This window comes from Bufo gargarizans, chromosome 8 (assembly GCF_014858855.1).
Source record: "Bufo gargarizans isolate SCDJY-AF-19 chromosome 8, ASM1485885v1, whole genome shotgun sequence".
Classification (NCBI taxonomy): domain Eukaryota; kingdom Metazoa; phylum Chordata; class Amphibia; order Anura; family Bufonidae; genus Bufo; species Bufo gargarizans.
In genome coordinates this window covers 102924498-102939796 of record NC_058087.1, presented here as the reverse complement: position 1 = coordinate 102939796, position 15299 = coordinate 102924498, and the positions used below count along the sequence as shown (strand labels likewise).

At 43.2% G+C, this 15299-nt stretch overlaps 1 protein-coding gene across 2 annotated transcripts in view; it reads right to left on the bottom strand.

Moving 5' to 3' along the window:
• The window catches only part of HIBCH (3-hydroxyisobutyryl-CoA hydrolase), a 340021-nt gene that overhangs the window by 302691 nt on the left and 22031 nt on the right, over nt 1-15299 (bottom strand). The gene's annotated exons all lie outside the window — the stretch shown is intronic.

The following is a 15299-nucleotide window of genomic DNA, read 5'->3' as shown; positions in this document are numbered from 1 at the left end:
AATGGCAATACCCCGGTCACGTGAGGTCTCTGTGTGTGCGCAGACTCAGTCACAGACCACTACGTCACAGCTGTGGGATCCGGAGTGATCGGATCCATAGTTCGTGACAAACAAGACTGCCGAAAAAGCTCCCATGAGCGCGTGATACCAGTATCAAGGAGTTTTGAAAGGAAAACAAGCAAATGGCAATACAATAGTGTGATGAATGGCAGCAAACCGAACCTAGGCTAGAGGCAATGATATGCACTGTGGGACCCAATAGATGTTGAGACAGGTAGGTAAAGCAGATTTCACATAGCTATTGGTGCTGGGAACTACCAGCCGTGATATATGAATTTTGGGAGCGCTAGACCGGGGCGGACAGTCCGGCGACGGGAGCCCCCTGCCAGGCCGCAGAGAGGCCTGCTGCGGACCCGTACCAGCTGGGGAACGATTCGGCCGTTTAGCCATGGGGAGGCTGGTGCAGGCAGGAGACACGGCAATCCTTACTCACTGCCGGGCCGCACGCTGGGGGATCGAAACCGGAAGTAGCCGGAACCGGAAGTGACGTTGCGGTCGTCTGACAGCCTGCCTGCAGGAGCTCAAGGGAGGAACCTGAAGCACAGAACGACACCCCCTGACTCCTGGCTGCTGGCTATAAATAGAGGAGGCAGCTCCTCCCACAAATAGCCTTCACTACATTGTATGACAAATTCCACGGCACCTCCAAGGCGCAAAATCAGAAAATATGTGTCTAGTATGTACTGAGTGTGCCTTATATTATTTATTTAATATTTAACTTTTAATTATATCTATTTAAAAAGATATTTGAGACTTACTGGAATAGAATAAATTCCTGCGCTTTGTAGAGAGGATTAGCATAGGTGCTGAATAGATAGAGTGTATTCCTATAGGAGTGCCTGAAGGGAATATAATACATAGAGGGAATGGGTCTAAATAGACCAATAACTTTCCCTATACATTAACCCTACTTGGCCTGGTCTAATGAGTTGAGGGGCCTCACTGGCTGTAGGACACAGAGCATGCCTATCATCAGAGAGGTAAGAGCGTAGGGATATTAAGTGAAGGTCCGAGGTTCCGGAGGCTGGGGGTCGTCCTTTCAAGGACGAGTGCCCCGACTACAGCCAGTGAGGCCCCTCAACTCATTAGACCAGGCCAAGTAGGGTTAATGTATAGGGAAAGTTATTGGTCTATTTAGACCCATTCCCTCTATGTATTATATTCCCTTCAGGCACTCCTATAGGAATACACTCTATCTATTCAGCACCTATGCTAAACCTCTCTACAAAGCGCAGGAATTTATTCTATTCCAGTAAGTCTCAAATATCTTTTTAAATAGATATAATTAAAAGTTAAATATTAAATAAATAATATAAGGCACACTCAGTACATACTAGACACATATTGAGACCACTGAGTTACTCTATGAGCAGGTCTAACTGATTCAGACAACTGTTCATAAACGGTACAAAAGATTTGAATTTATATATATATATATACAACGCAAATGGCAGGCTTTCCTGTCTGTAAGTCCAAACCTGGAAGCATGGGCCACAGAGGCCAAAAGCGTTTTCTCAGACACTGACTACATTCAGACAAACTCGACTACCAACATTAAAAACGTGTTTAAAGATCTGACAGGAGCATATAAAGACCTAATTGTATCCTGGTGGGAAATACAATCCCTGGACCATTACCTTAAAGAAAATATTGTTCCAAAGGGTCTTAGAATCAATCTGACCCCTGCAGATAGGTTGAGAAATACAAATCTTATCAAAAAGTGGGAGGAAGAAGCCACGGCCAGTTCCCATAGGTTCATGCGCCTGCTGCTAGAGGAGGAAAAGCAGAACCTGGACCACAAGCAGAAAAGGGTCGATAACCTGAGAGAGCAGGCCCTCAGATTTAGAGACGAGGCTCAATTCATCGTTAAAGAAGAGGCTCTGCAAAATACTATTGAGAGGTTTCATTTTACCTTTAGAGACCGCAAGCATCAGCAATACGTGCGTGACTCGACGGAATTCAAAGAAAACAGAGCATATCTCTTCTTGAATAAAACACAACAGAAAGAAATACCTAGTGAGATCTCTTCATCAGAAGCCGAAGGATCTGAAAACGAACAAGGTAGAACAAGAGGAGGTAGGGGGCAAAGATACAGAGGGAGAGGGGGCAGAGGTAGACCCAGAACAGCTAGGAATACCTACGGGGAGAGCTATCAAACATGCAATACAGTAGGATCCACACCTGCCCACTCATCCTCAGCTGCATCATCCTCCTCTTTTTTGGCCCGGGCCCCCACACAGATGCCTTACGACCTAAGAAACAAGGTGTAGGGGGATACGTACAACAACAAAATAACACACCCAATAAGATGCAAATTATTAATCTCTCTTCCTACAATTTGTCTTCTAATGACATATCTCTCCTAAGCAAAGGTTTGTCATTTGTCCCCACGGTAAAATACAACATGTTCGAATGGAGCAAAGATCTAGCTCTCTTTACACGCAAACTACTCTGGCACAAACATTTCCGCCTTCAGGACCGAAAAAAACTCGAGGAGCTTAATATGAATCCCAGAGAATTGGAAGCCACTCGTACTCTTGTAGAACTTATGGAAGAAGGTGAGAAAGACAGGGCAGAGGGCCCATTTACTGAGCTAAAACTAAAAAGCACCCAAATGCCACCTCCATTACCAGACTCAAGTGTGTCCATTTTTCACAAATTAGTGTCAAGGGACCTGGAATTAATAAACAGTAGTAGGGGGGCATCGAACATGAGTAAGGAAGAAGATCAAGCCTTAATTAGTCTGGAAAAAGATAGAAACATAATAATTAAGCCAGCAGACAAGGGGGGAAATCTGGTTATAATGGACCAAGATAAATACAAAAATATGTGCCTTGATATTCTGAAGGATAGGGACACATATGCTATATTATCACAAGATCCAGGACCCCTCTTTCTCTCAGAACTCAGGGAAATTCTGAACCGTGGACTGAGAGAAAAAATCATTGACCAGACAGAACTGGATTTTCTCCTTCCTAAATATCCGATTACAGCGACCTTCTACTCCACCCCTAAAATCCACAAGGGCACTACACCCCTAAAAGGACGTCCGATAGTGTCAGGGGTAGGAAGTCTAGGGCAAAACATAGGTGTCTATGTTGACAAAATTCTAAAACCATTTGTGGAGACACTGCCATCGTATATACGGGACACTTCTGACCTCTTGTTGAGACTGAGTGGTGTCTGTATAGACGATGAGACTATGCTTGTATCTATAGATGTTGAAGCGTTATACAGCTCTATCAGGCACAACCTAGGCCTCAAGGCAGTGGAGAGTTATTTATCTATGAGAGACAAAAGATTATTCGGTCATAACCAATTTGTACTTGAACTATTGAACTTCAGCCTCACTAAGAACTGTTTTGTCTTCGACAGTCGCCACTACCACCAGCTCAGGGGGACGGCGATGGGAAGTTCCTGTGCGCCGTCCTATGCAAATTTGCTCCTGGGCTGGTGGGAAGCCAATGTGATAGGTTCAGATCAGATGGAAAAGTGGCAAGACAAAATAGTTCTGTGGCTGAGGTTCATAGATGATGTCTTTGTCCTATGGAGAGGGACTGTAGACTCTTTTACGGATTTCATGGAGGTAATCAATGATAATCTGTTGGGTCTAAGATTCACTTCGGAATTCAGTAGTGGGTCTTTACCGTTCCTAGATGTACTTATAGAACGAGGCCCAAATAACAACATTGTTACCTCGGTGTATCGCAAAGAGACAGCCACCAACAGTCTACTCCGTTGGGAGAGCTCCCATCCCTATGCTCTACGTAAGGGCATACCCAAAGGGCAGTACCTGAGACTCCGGCGCAATTGTTCTACTATGAGAAACTTTAAGAATGCAGCAAAGGATCTTAGGTACAGATTCAAAGAGAGGGGATACCCAGACGGAGTACTCAGGGTAGCCTATAAGGGAGCATGCTCAGAAAATCGAGACATGCTCCTCATACCAAAGAAAAAGAGGCTGGGACCTATCACATCAGCAAACAATACTCGCATCATTGGGACCTTTGATGATGCTCATCAGGAGATCAGAAAGGTACTCTCAAAATACTGGGATATCCTCAAAACGGACCCAGATTTAGAGGACATGATAGGACCATACCCCATGATCACCTATAGGAAGGGAAGAAGCCTCAAAGACAGATTGGTTAACAGCCACTACCAGCCTCCCACCAACCCTGGCAATTGGCTGTCAAAGAAACCTACTGGTACCTACAAATGTGGCAGGTGCGTAGCGTGTAGCCAGGTATCCAAGACCAAGACCTTTACATGTTCATATACCGGCATTAACTACGTCATCCGTGATTATGTGAACTGTTTAACAATGGGAGTAGTTTACCTGGCACAATGCTCCTGCCCCCTTGATTATGTAGGGAAAACAAAAAGAGAGTTCAGACGACGTATTAGAGACCATTTTAATGACATTCAAAACAATAAAGACACATCAGTAGCACGGCACGTTAACCTTTGTCATGGCGGCAACACCGCCTGTCTCAAATTCATAGGCATCCAACAGGTGCCTAGACCCAGGAGGGGAGGTGACTGGGACAAAATGATCCTGAGGGCCGAAACTAGATGGATCTATAAATTGAAATCAGTAACACCGAATGGTCTTAACGAATACCTGTCGTATAAACCCTTCCTGTAAAAACCCGCACTGTACGCAACCATGTTAATGGAGGCGTGGAGTGCGCGTGTGCATGCATGCACGTATGCACTTATGCATATAGGGATGTATATGTATGTATGTTAGCATGTGGAGGCATCTTTTATATGCATGCGCCCACAGGTGCATATGTGCATGCATGGATCCATATACATATTTTTCCAAAATGAACCCAATATATCACTATACTAGTTCTTTTCTGAACTACTAAAAAGAATCTAAATAGTGAATCATACCATCAATAAAATATAGAAGGATCTCCATTAGAATATCTTTCAATTAGTAATCATGTAGTATGATGTGCATGCCAGCGGCATGCAGCTTGTCTGCATGTAGACAAAAGATGCTTTTAAACATCGATACCAGTTAGGGGTTATATAAAACGTTAATATACATCTACTAACTCCTTTTTTGATTCTTATCTGGTATTATGTTACCATAGCCACTGCGGACTAGAACCTTATAATACAGAGAGCCAGCCGGGGACGCGGTGTGAGATCCCCATGACAACTAATCCACTCCCCAGTACCATGTCACTTCCGGTTTAGCGGCGGAGAGCAGCGAGACCGCTCAAGTAAGAAAGCGGCATCTGGCTGAACACTTCTCCTCCTGGATCTGACAGGTAACGAGGGGAGGGGGGAAAAGTTTGAGCGCACATCCCACCTGCTGACGGATTGGTCAGTCGAACCATAGGTGGAGCTAGGCGCACATAAAGAGACAGAAACTAATCATTTGTTTGCCACTGCCGCTTGATCCTAACAGGCGCACAGCCACTGCTCCAGGCGCCCATCCTCAATTCTCCCTGAAGAGCCAGGCCCTTACCTGGTGAAACGCGTCGGAGGAGGACACAGAGCATGCCTATCATCAGAGAGGTAAGAGCGTAGGGATACTAAGTGTAGGTCCGAGGTTCCGGAGGCTGGGGGTCGTCCTTTCAAGGACGAGTGCCCCGACTACAGCCAGTGAGGCCCCTCCACTCATTAGACCAGGCCAAGTAGGGTTAATGTATAGGGAAAGTTATTGGTCTATTTAGACCCATTCCCTCTATGTATTATATTCCCTTCAGGCACTCCTATAGGAATACACTCTATCTATTCAGCACCTATGCTAACCTCTCTACAAAGCGCAGGAATTTATTCTATTCCAGTAAGTCTCAAATATCTTTTTAAATAGATATAATTAAAAGTTAAATATTAAATAAATAATATAAGGCACACTCAGTACATACTAGACACATATTGAGACCACTGAGTTACTCTATGAGCAGGTCTAACTGATTCAGACAACTGTTCATAAACGGTACAAAAAATCAGAAAATACTTTTATTCACAAGACAGCGACGTTTCAATCCTCCTCCTGGGATCTTTCTCAAGCAGTGACAAGCAATACTAGTGCTCAGCATATAGTTATACAACTTGCATCCTTGTTCAATCAAATTAGAGAGAGAGAGAGAGAGAGAGAGAGAGAGAGAGAGAGAGAGAGAGAGAGAATATTAACGTGTACTCAAATACCATATTTAAAAATACAGACATCATAATTCATCAATTCCTAGACATCTACATACAGGTGTGCCTATAAAAACAATTACATACAGGTGTACCTTTAAAAACCAAAACAAGACAAGTCCTAGAGAGCGTGGAAGGAGATCAGTGAGGGGTTTGGCGTGCCGGGCTTTCACCTGCGCATGTCGCAGGACCTTAGAAAGCTTCCGGATCACATGATCACTATGTGTATATGAATCCGACGTTCTGCGTTCCAGCGTGGAACGCAAAGCGTCAGTATACGTCACCGCGTCTGTATTCAATCGGAGCTTGCGTTCCACAGATCAAATGGAACGCAAGCACCTCCAGAGCAACCTGACGTTCAGTCATATGGGAGGGCAAACTCCAGTGTATGCCCTAGGTCCGTATTCAGGCACAGCACACAGCATGGGTCCAAAGTGGCAGCGCAGGGCACACTCCACGATCGGAGGCAACCTGGAATACGGCAGATGGGATAACTGTCTATACATACATCAAAGATGTATACAGTGAATACTGTAGGAGAGTACCTGGGGTGGTAATAGACGGCAGGTACGTGCCACCGGGGGTCCTGGCACCGGTGGAGTAAGAGCCAGAAAAGTGCATATTGCAGCGGTTATGCTGTTAACACAGCGGATCCGGGCCGGCTCTAATTGGGAGCAGGCAGATATGCGGGCGGGTGCCTGTCTCCCCACGGTCCAGGCCAGGTTTTGCAGGGAAGGGTTAAAACCTGACCAGCAACAAGGGTGTGGTGTGCAATGTGAAGCTTCTGTGTTCTCTGGCTGTGAGAGTGAGAAGTGGAGGTGAGCTGGGCTGTGTGCTGAGGCCTGTGGAGGACTGTGCAGGATCCTGCAGCTGAACCCAGGAGGGATCCGTGTCCTGTGGCTAGAAGCAAGACCCATGGACTTACTTCACCAAGGAGAAAAAGGTGACATTACTCCTGGCTTTAAATAGACTTTGCTTTATGTGACTGAAACAGGCCTCAAGTAGCCGGCAGCAGGGACTTGCTGTGTTTGAATTATTATTTTGCTATTGTGTGTGATCACCCTCCCTATGAACTGCACCGTCTTTCACTTGTATGCACCGTGTGAATAAACAAAGCATCGTGTTTTACACCAAGACCATTCTGTGTTGCCTCTATACTGCACTCGCTACCACTGCCTACCAGAGCGGATCCCCACAATACCTAAAGAGATCTAATTAGTAGTAGAGATCAGATCAACTATATCAGGCCAATGCATCAATGTATGATGCCTCAAACTGGTCTATATTAATTGTAAAAATATAAAAACAGTATCCATGTGCTAAACATAACCCCTAGTCATACGAGGAGTCTGACCAGAGTATCCCTGTTGTTCACACAGGGAAACTCGTCAAAGTGCTATCGCCGTCAGTAGACTGCCACTCCTGGCAGTCAATCTGACAGGTCGACAGTCTCCTCCTCTAGATTACGGGGATATTGTCCCTACTCTATAGGTCAAACTGATTAAATAGTCCATCTCCAGGTAAAACCCCAACAAAAGTGGGGCACCCACCGGTGCCAATCTGACAAAGAGTCAATGACTCGCATGCTGTCGCAATGTCCAACACGGAACCCGTGCACCGACCAGAGAAGCCCAAACCCACAGCAAACGGCATATGGCTACAAAATATATATGATAAATCACTAACGGTCGGGACAGTATAATAATAACATGTGTGTGTGTATATAGAGCAATAACTTTATTCTTGTAGAAATTAGATTGTTATATTCAAATTTCAGTGCTTCCTTCTATCCATCAATCTCATTCCAACGCTCCCCCTTCACATTAAGGACCACTCCTGAGTGATGAGCTGCAAGAGAGTAAAAAACAAAACAAACAATTGATTAGTTCCATACAACCACTGTATAGAACAAGGGGCGCTAGTACATGTGCCCAAGAGCAAACGGCCAGCAAAATCCGAAATAACCCAATCGGGATAATATCCAAGGTCTATAGTCTACATTAAGTCCCTGAGGTTTTAATGTGTTCAGTTTCGAGATCCATTGGATCTCACATTTTTTTTAAAGTAACTGTCTGTTTCCACCCTGTCAAGGAGTGGGAATATGATCTATTAACATAAATCTCAAATCTCTTTCCTGATGTCCAAGGTCAACAAAATGTTTGGGGACTTGGAGATCTAAATGTGTGTTGATTGATTCTCTATTTAAAATCTAATGATGTTTCCCCAACATATAGCAGTTGACACGGGCACCAAAGTATATATACACAACAAACTCCGAATCACATGTCAGAAAATGTTTAATCGGATACTTCTTTTGTGTCATGGGATGCAATAAGAAGCTACCCTTATGCATGTAGCGGCAATTTACGTAGTTTAAACAGGGAAAACTCCCTAGTTTAGGACAGCGTAAAAATGTTTGACCAATTGGACGTTGTGGACCTATATCGGTGTGCACCAATTTATCCTTCAGATTTCTTGCTCGTTTGAAAGACATGAGAGGAGGAAGTTTGAATTCTTCAATGTCATCATGTCCACTTTTCAGAATAGACCAATGTGGCGAGACAATCTGTCGAATATGCATACTATCCTCAGTGTAAACCGTGACCAATGGAATCCTGTTACTGCTCTTCCTAGTTGATTTCCTCCTATTTAGCAACTCCGTACGGGACCTTCTTTGTATAGTATCTAGATGTTCATGTAGTAATGGTGAGGGAAAGCCTCTATCCTTAAACGATTGTGACATAATGTCCAGTGTATCAGTCAGTTCCTGGTCATTACTCACAATACGTTTAGCACGTAAAAATTGACTAAGTGGCAAGGATTTTACCATTGCTCTGGGGTGTGCACTATTGAAAGTCAATAATGTATTCCGATCCGTTGGTTTACGGTACAACGTAGTGGAAAGTGACTGATCTGTTACTGTAATCAGAGTATCAAGAAAATGAATCTGTTTATTAGAGTGTTCCAAAGTGAATTTAATATCCACATCTATGGTGTTCAGAAAATGTAAAAATTCCAAGAGTTGATCCTCAGATCCAGTCCAAATCAAAAAAAATATATCATCTATGTATCGCCACCACCTCAGCACATGGCGAAAGTGGGGCGATGCATAGATGTGTGTCTCCTCGAGGAAGGAGACCGCCATGTTGGCGTAAGTCGGCACCACATTGGACCCCATGGCGGTCTCCTTCCTCTGGAGATAAAAGTAATCACCAAAAAGAAAATAATTGCATGTGAGCACCAAGTGTAATACTTGTAATAAGATAAAGTCCTGACAACCTGCTGAAAGAGCAGAATTAATCAGGGCTTTAGTTACTATCTCCAATCCAAAATCATGTCTGATTTGAGTTGTAAAGGCTAGCTATGTCAAGAGAAGCCAAAATAGCGCCTGAGGGCAATGTAACGTGGCAATGTAACGTCAGTCAATTTATTCAGGAAATCTGAAGTGTCCTGAATATAGGATTTAGCAGAGATCGCATACTGTCTCAACACTCTATCTAAAAATAAATAGATATGTTGCACAGTAGTGAACCCCTCCCCGAGACAATAGGTCTTCCTGGCGGAGTATTTAAGTTCTTATGAATCTTGGGTAAAAGATATAAGAAGGGTGTCATTGGATGTGTAACTGAGAGAAAATCTCTGAGCTTGTCATCTATGAAGCCAGCAGTAACTGCCTTATGTAACACACTCTGAATTTTCCTCTCTATCTCCCATCTAGGGTCAGTGTTTAACCTCTGATAAACCTCATGGTCCTCAAGTTGTCTATGTGCTTCTGCTATATACTGAGTGTCCATGACCACAATCGCACCACCCTTATCCGCAGGTTTGATGGTGAGACTGTGGTCATGGACTAACTCATCAATAGCATGCCACTCTAGTTCAGTCATATTGGGATGTCTAAACCTCTTTTTATCACTAATTTTTAAAGCCGTCACATCCTTCATCACTGCCTCAATAAACAAATCAATGGCAAGCGAGGATACAGGTGGTATAAACTCACTTTTGTTAAACAAATCATAAATCACATAGCCTCATTTCAGTAATTTTGGTACACATATTGTTTTTAGATGAGTGAGTCGTGAACCAGGTTTTCAGTTTTAGTCTACGAAAAAATTGGTATAAGTCTGCTTCAAGTTGCAACCAATTGGTGTTACTATTAGGACAGAAACTCAATCCCTTGCCCAGGACTTTCAATTGAACATCAGATAATACATGTGATGAAATATTTATCAAGATATCGGAAATCAATTCCGCTTTTTTACAGGTGGTCTCTTGCTCCTGGTCTTTGTGTAAGCGGTGCTGTCGGCGTTTTCTGTCTCCACGTCGTGTTGGTCTCTTGATGCTTGACTGATTGTATGGTCTAAAAAAGACTCATGTGTAATGTTATTGCGTTGTGAGGCAATAGAGTCCTTGTTAAAAGTCTTTTTACCCAATCTTGAATTGCATATTTGAGATGGAGGTTGGTAATTAGTAGACCAATTGTATACAGTCCCTGTATTGTAGTCCGCAGCATCAAGTTGCCATTTACTGCGCTTAGTATCTTGTATTTCCCCTTTTAATTTATCCAAAAAGGGATTCAGTTTGGATATATGGTCATGGTACTCATCAGTGGAAAGTAAAGACGATAAGGTGGCTTGCAATGCATTTTTTTCTCCCTCCCCCTCACCATTACTACATGAACATCTAGATACTATACAAAGAAGGTCCCGTACTGAGTTGCTAAATAGGAGGAAATCAACTAGGAAGAGCAGTAACAGGATTCCATTGGTCACGGTTTACACTGAGGATAGTATGCATATTCGACAGATTGTCTCGCCACATTGGTCTATTCTGAAAAGTGGACATGATGACATTGAAGAATTCAAACTTCCTCCTCTCATGTCTTTCAAACGAGCAAGAAATCTGAAGGATAAATTGGTGCACACCGATATAGGTCCACAACGTCCAATTGGTCAAACATTTTTACGCTGTCCTAAACTAGGGAGTTTTCCCTGTTTAAACTACGTAAATTGCCGCTACATGCATAAGGGTAGCTTCTTATTGCATCCCATGACACAAAAGAAGTATCCGATTAAACATTTTCTGACATGTGATTCGGAGTTTGTTGTGTATATATACTTTGGTGCCCGTGTCAACTGCTATATGTTGGGGAAACATCATTAGATTTTAAATAGAGAATCAATCAACACAGATACACGATTCGAAAGAAACATTTAGATCTCCAAGTCCCCAAACATTTTGTTGACCTTGGACATCAGGAAAGAGATTTGAGATTTATGTTAATAGATCATATTCCCACTCCTTGACAGGGTGGAAACAGACAGTTACTTTAAAAAAAATGTGAGATCCAATGGATCTCGAAACTGAACACATTAAAACCTCAGGGACTTAATGTAGACTATAGACCTTGGATATTATCCCGATTGGGTTATTTCGGATTTTGCTGGCCGTTTGCTCTTGGGCACATGTACTAGCGCCCCTTGTTCTATACAGTGGTTGTATGGAACTAATCAATTGTTTGTTTTGTTTTTTACTCTCTTGCAGCTCATCACTCAGGAGTGGTCCTTAATGTGAAGGGGGAGCGTTGGAATGAGATTGATGGATAGAAGGAAGCACTGAAATTTGAATATAACAATCTAATTTCTACAAGAATAAAGTTATTGCTCTATATACACACACACATGTTATTATTATACTGTCCCGACCGTTAGTGATTTATCATATATATTTTGTAGCCATATGCCGTTTGCTGTGGGTTTGGGCTTCTCTGGTCGGTGCACGGGTTCCGTGTTGGACATTGCGACAGCATGCGAGTCATTGACTCTTTGTCAGATTGGCACCGGTGGGTGCCCCACTTTTGTTGGGGTTTTACCTGGAGATGGACTATTTAATCAGTTTGACCTATAGAGTAGGGACAATATCCCCGTAATCTAGAGGAGGAGACTGTCGACCTGTCAGATTGACTGCCAGGAGTGGCAGTCTACTGACGGCGATAGCACTTTGACGAGTTTCCCTGTGTGAACAACAGGGATACTCTGGTCAGACTCCTCGTATGACTAGGGGTTATGTTTAGCACATGGATACTGTTTTTATATTTTTACAATTAATATAGACCAGTTTGAGGCATCATACATTGATGCATTGGCCTGATATAGTTGATCTGATCTCTACTACTAATTAGATCTCTTTAGGTATTCACTGTATACATCTTTGATGTATGTATAGACAGTTATCCCATCTGCCGTATTCCAGGTTGCCTCCGATCGTGGAGTGTGCCCTGCGCTGCCACTTTGGACCCATGCTGTGTGCTGTGCCTGAATACGGACCTAGGGCATACACTGGAGTTTGCCCTCCCATATGACTGAACGTCAGGTCGCTCTGGAGGTGCTTGCGTTCCATTTGATCTGTGGAACGCAAGCTCCGATTGAATACAGACGCGGTGACGTATACTGACGCTTTGCGTTCCACGCTGGAACGCAGAACGTCGGATTCATCTACACATAGTGATCATGTGATCGGACTTTGAGTCACGTGATCCGGAAGCTTTCTAAGGTCCTGCGACATGCGCAGGTGAAAGCCCGGCACGCCAAACCCCTCACTGATCTCCTTCCACGCTCTCTAGGACTTGTCTTGTTTTGGTTTTTAAAGGTACACCTGTATGTAATTGTTTTTATAGGCACACCTGTATGTAGATGTCTAGGAATTGATGAATTATGATGTCTGTATTTTTAAATATGGTATTTGAGTACACGTTAATTCTCTCTCTCTCTCTCTCTCTCGTACATTTATTGCACGATACACTTATAATGTCACTACTTACACCTTATATTTGATGTATTTTGAGGGTTATATTTAGATTTTTCTTGATGGCTTTATTAATGGATACTTGTTATAATTTGATTGAACAAGGATGCAAGTTGTATAACTATATGCTGAGCACTAGTATTGCTTGTCACTGCTTGAGAAAGATCCCAGGAGGAGGATTGAAACGTCGCTGTCTGGTGAATAAAAGTATTTTCTGATTTTGCGCCTTGGAGGTGCCGTGGAAATTTGTCATACTAACCGTTTGAAGGGGGAATCGCCTTCACAGCTGCTGGCACTCCGTTGATACTGATACACTGCAGTGCCGCCCCAATCGAGAGTGTGTATGTATTATAGATAAATAAATGTTTTAGTGTCTTTAGTGTTTTAGAGCCATATTTTTCTTATTTTTTGGGTGATTGTCTTGGGTAGGGGCTCATTTTTTGTAGGATGATGAGGTGACTGTTAGATTAGTACTATTTTGGGGGGGCATACGCCTTTTTGATTGCTTGGTGTTGCACTTTTAGTGATGCAAGATGCCCAAAAAAAAAAAGGCTTTTTTAGCAGTTAGGTCACGAGATATTTTTATAGAGCTGGTCGATACGGACGCAGCGATACCCAATATGTCTACTTTTCATTTTTTATTCCTATTTCCCCCCCCCAAAAAAAAAATTTACTTTATTTTGGGAAAAGGACGCTTTTATTTTTTTATTTGAAACAAATTTTTTTATTTTCACAATTTTGTTTTTTCACTTTATTATTTGTCCCACTCTGGGACTTCTACATTACAGGGTCTGATCCCTGTTTCACATCTGTATTGAACTGTTAGTGCCTTACACTGTAAGAAGCCAACAGTTGCCTAGGAGACGCAGCCTGGGGGCTGGGCCTCTGTACATGCTGGGCCCCAAGCCTTGGGGCTGCCATGGCTGCTGTGGCGGGGACTCGATGGATGAGGTGAGGGAGAGCAAACTTCCCATATGCCGCGGTCAGCGTCGACCGCAGCATATGAGGGGTTAATCCACCGGCATTGGCGTTATCACCGATGCTGGTGGATGCAGCAGGGATCCGGCTGTCAGTAACAGCCGCATCTCTGCCGCTGATTGCGTTACCGCACGCAGGGGGGAGGAAGGGCCGCAGGACGAGAATGCTCATCCTGGGGCACCAAGTACTGGCCCTTTAGGACGAGCATTCTCGTCCTGGGTCCTTAACGTGTTAAAACAAAAAAGAGAGTCAAGTCAGTTTTACCGCATAGTGAACACCCTATAAAAAAAAAAAAATCTGACCCTTCATTTCAGTGGGTCTGTGTACACGAGCATCGTTTTTCGAGTGTTCTAACTATATTGCACATTTTTCACAAAGCTCTGACTCCATAGAAGTCAATGGGGCTTGTATGAAAAACAAAAGGCATCCGGATGCAATGCGTTTTTCACTGATGGCTAGTGGGAGATGTACAGTAGATTGTTATTCTTTGGTCTTTTATGCAATCCGGACAGAAGAAATGCACACACTGAACACAATCACAGACAAAACTGACTGAACTTACGTGCAAAACCATCCGTTTTTTCCTGAATAGATCCTGACACAATGTGTGAGAAAGTGGCTTTAGAGTCCTTTTACACAGACCAATGATCTGGTAGATTATTAAGAACTAAGCAGACATTCCCAATAACTGCCTGATTATCAGCGGAGATGAGGGTGGCATTTACATGCAGCAATCACCTCTACTTTATGGGGACAAGCAATCAATATAACATTATTCCTGGGCATCAGTTGTTTAGACAGGGCAATCTGCTGCACAGGAACGCAGATTTTTGGTGCGGGTAGAACACCTGATGACTGAGCATTTGCTTGTTCATTGGGCGATTGGCTGCATCTTTTACACAGACAGATTATCAGAAACCATTTATAAAAACACTCATCCCTGCTAATCTGCCAGAGCATTGGTCTGTGTAAAAAGACCTTTCGCCTTGGATCCAGTGCTGTTCAGATTAGTAACCGAATATATCCACAAAACAAGTAAGCAGGAAGTCAATATAAAAAAGGTCACATCAGGAGCTGATGGTTATACAATAGATGTATGGATCAATGTAGTAAAGTTAAATCCTTGTTTGGTTATTATGCATAGAAAGTGTTCTGTGAATTCCACAGAAATCAATGTAGCAGTCGATAGACATGCCCACTGCCACTCCATTAAGAGAAGGAACTCCAGGACCCCTTGTGCTCAGTATCCTTGGGCGTCCCAACAGTCAGACCCACAGAAATCTTATTTT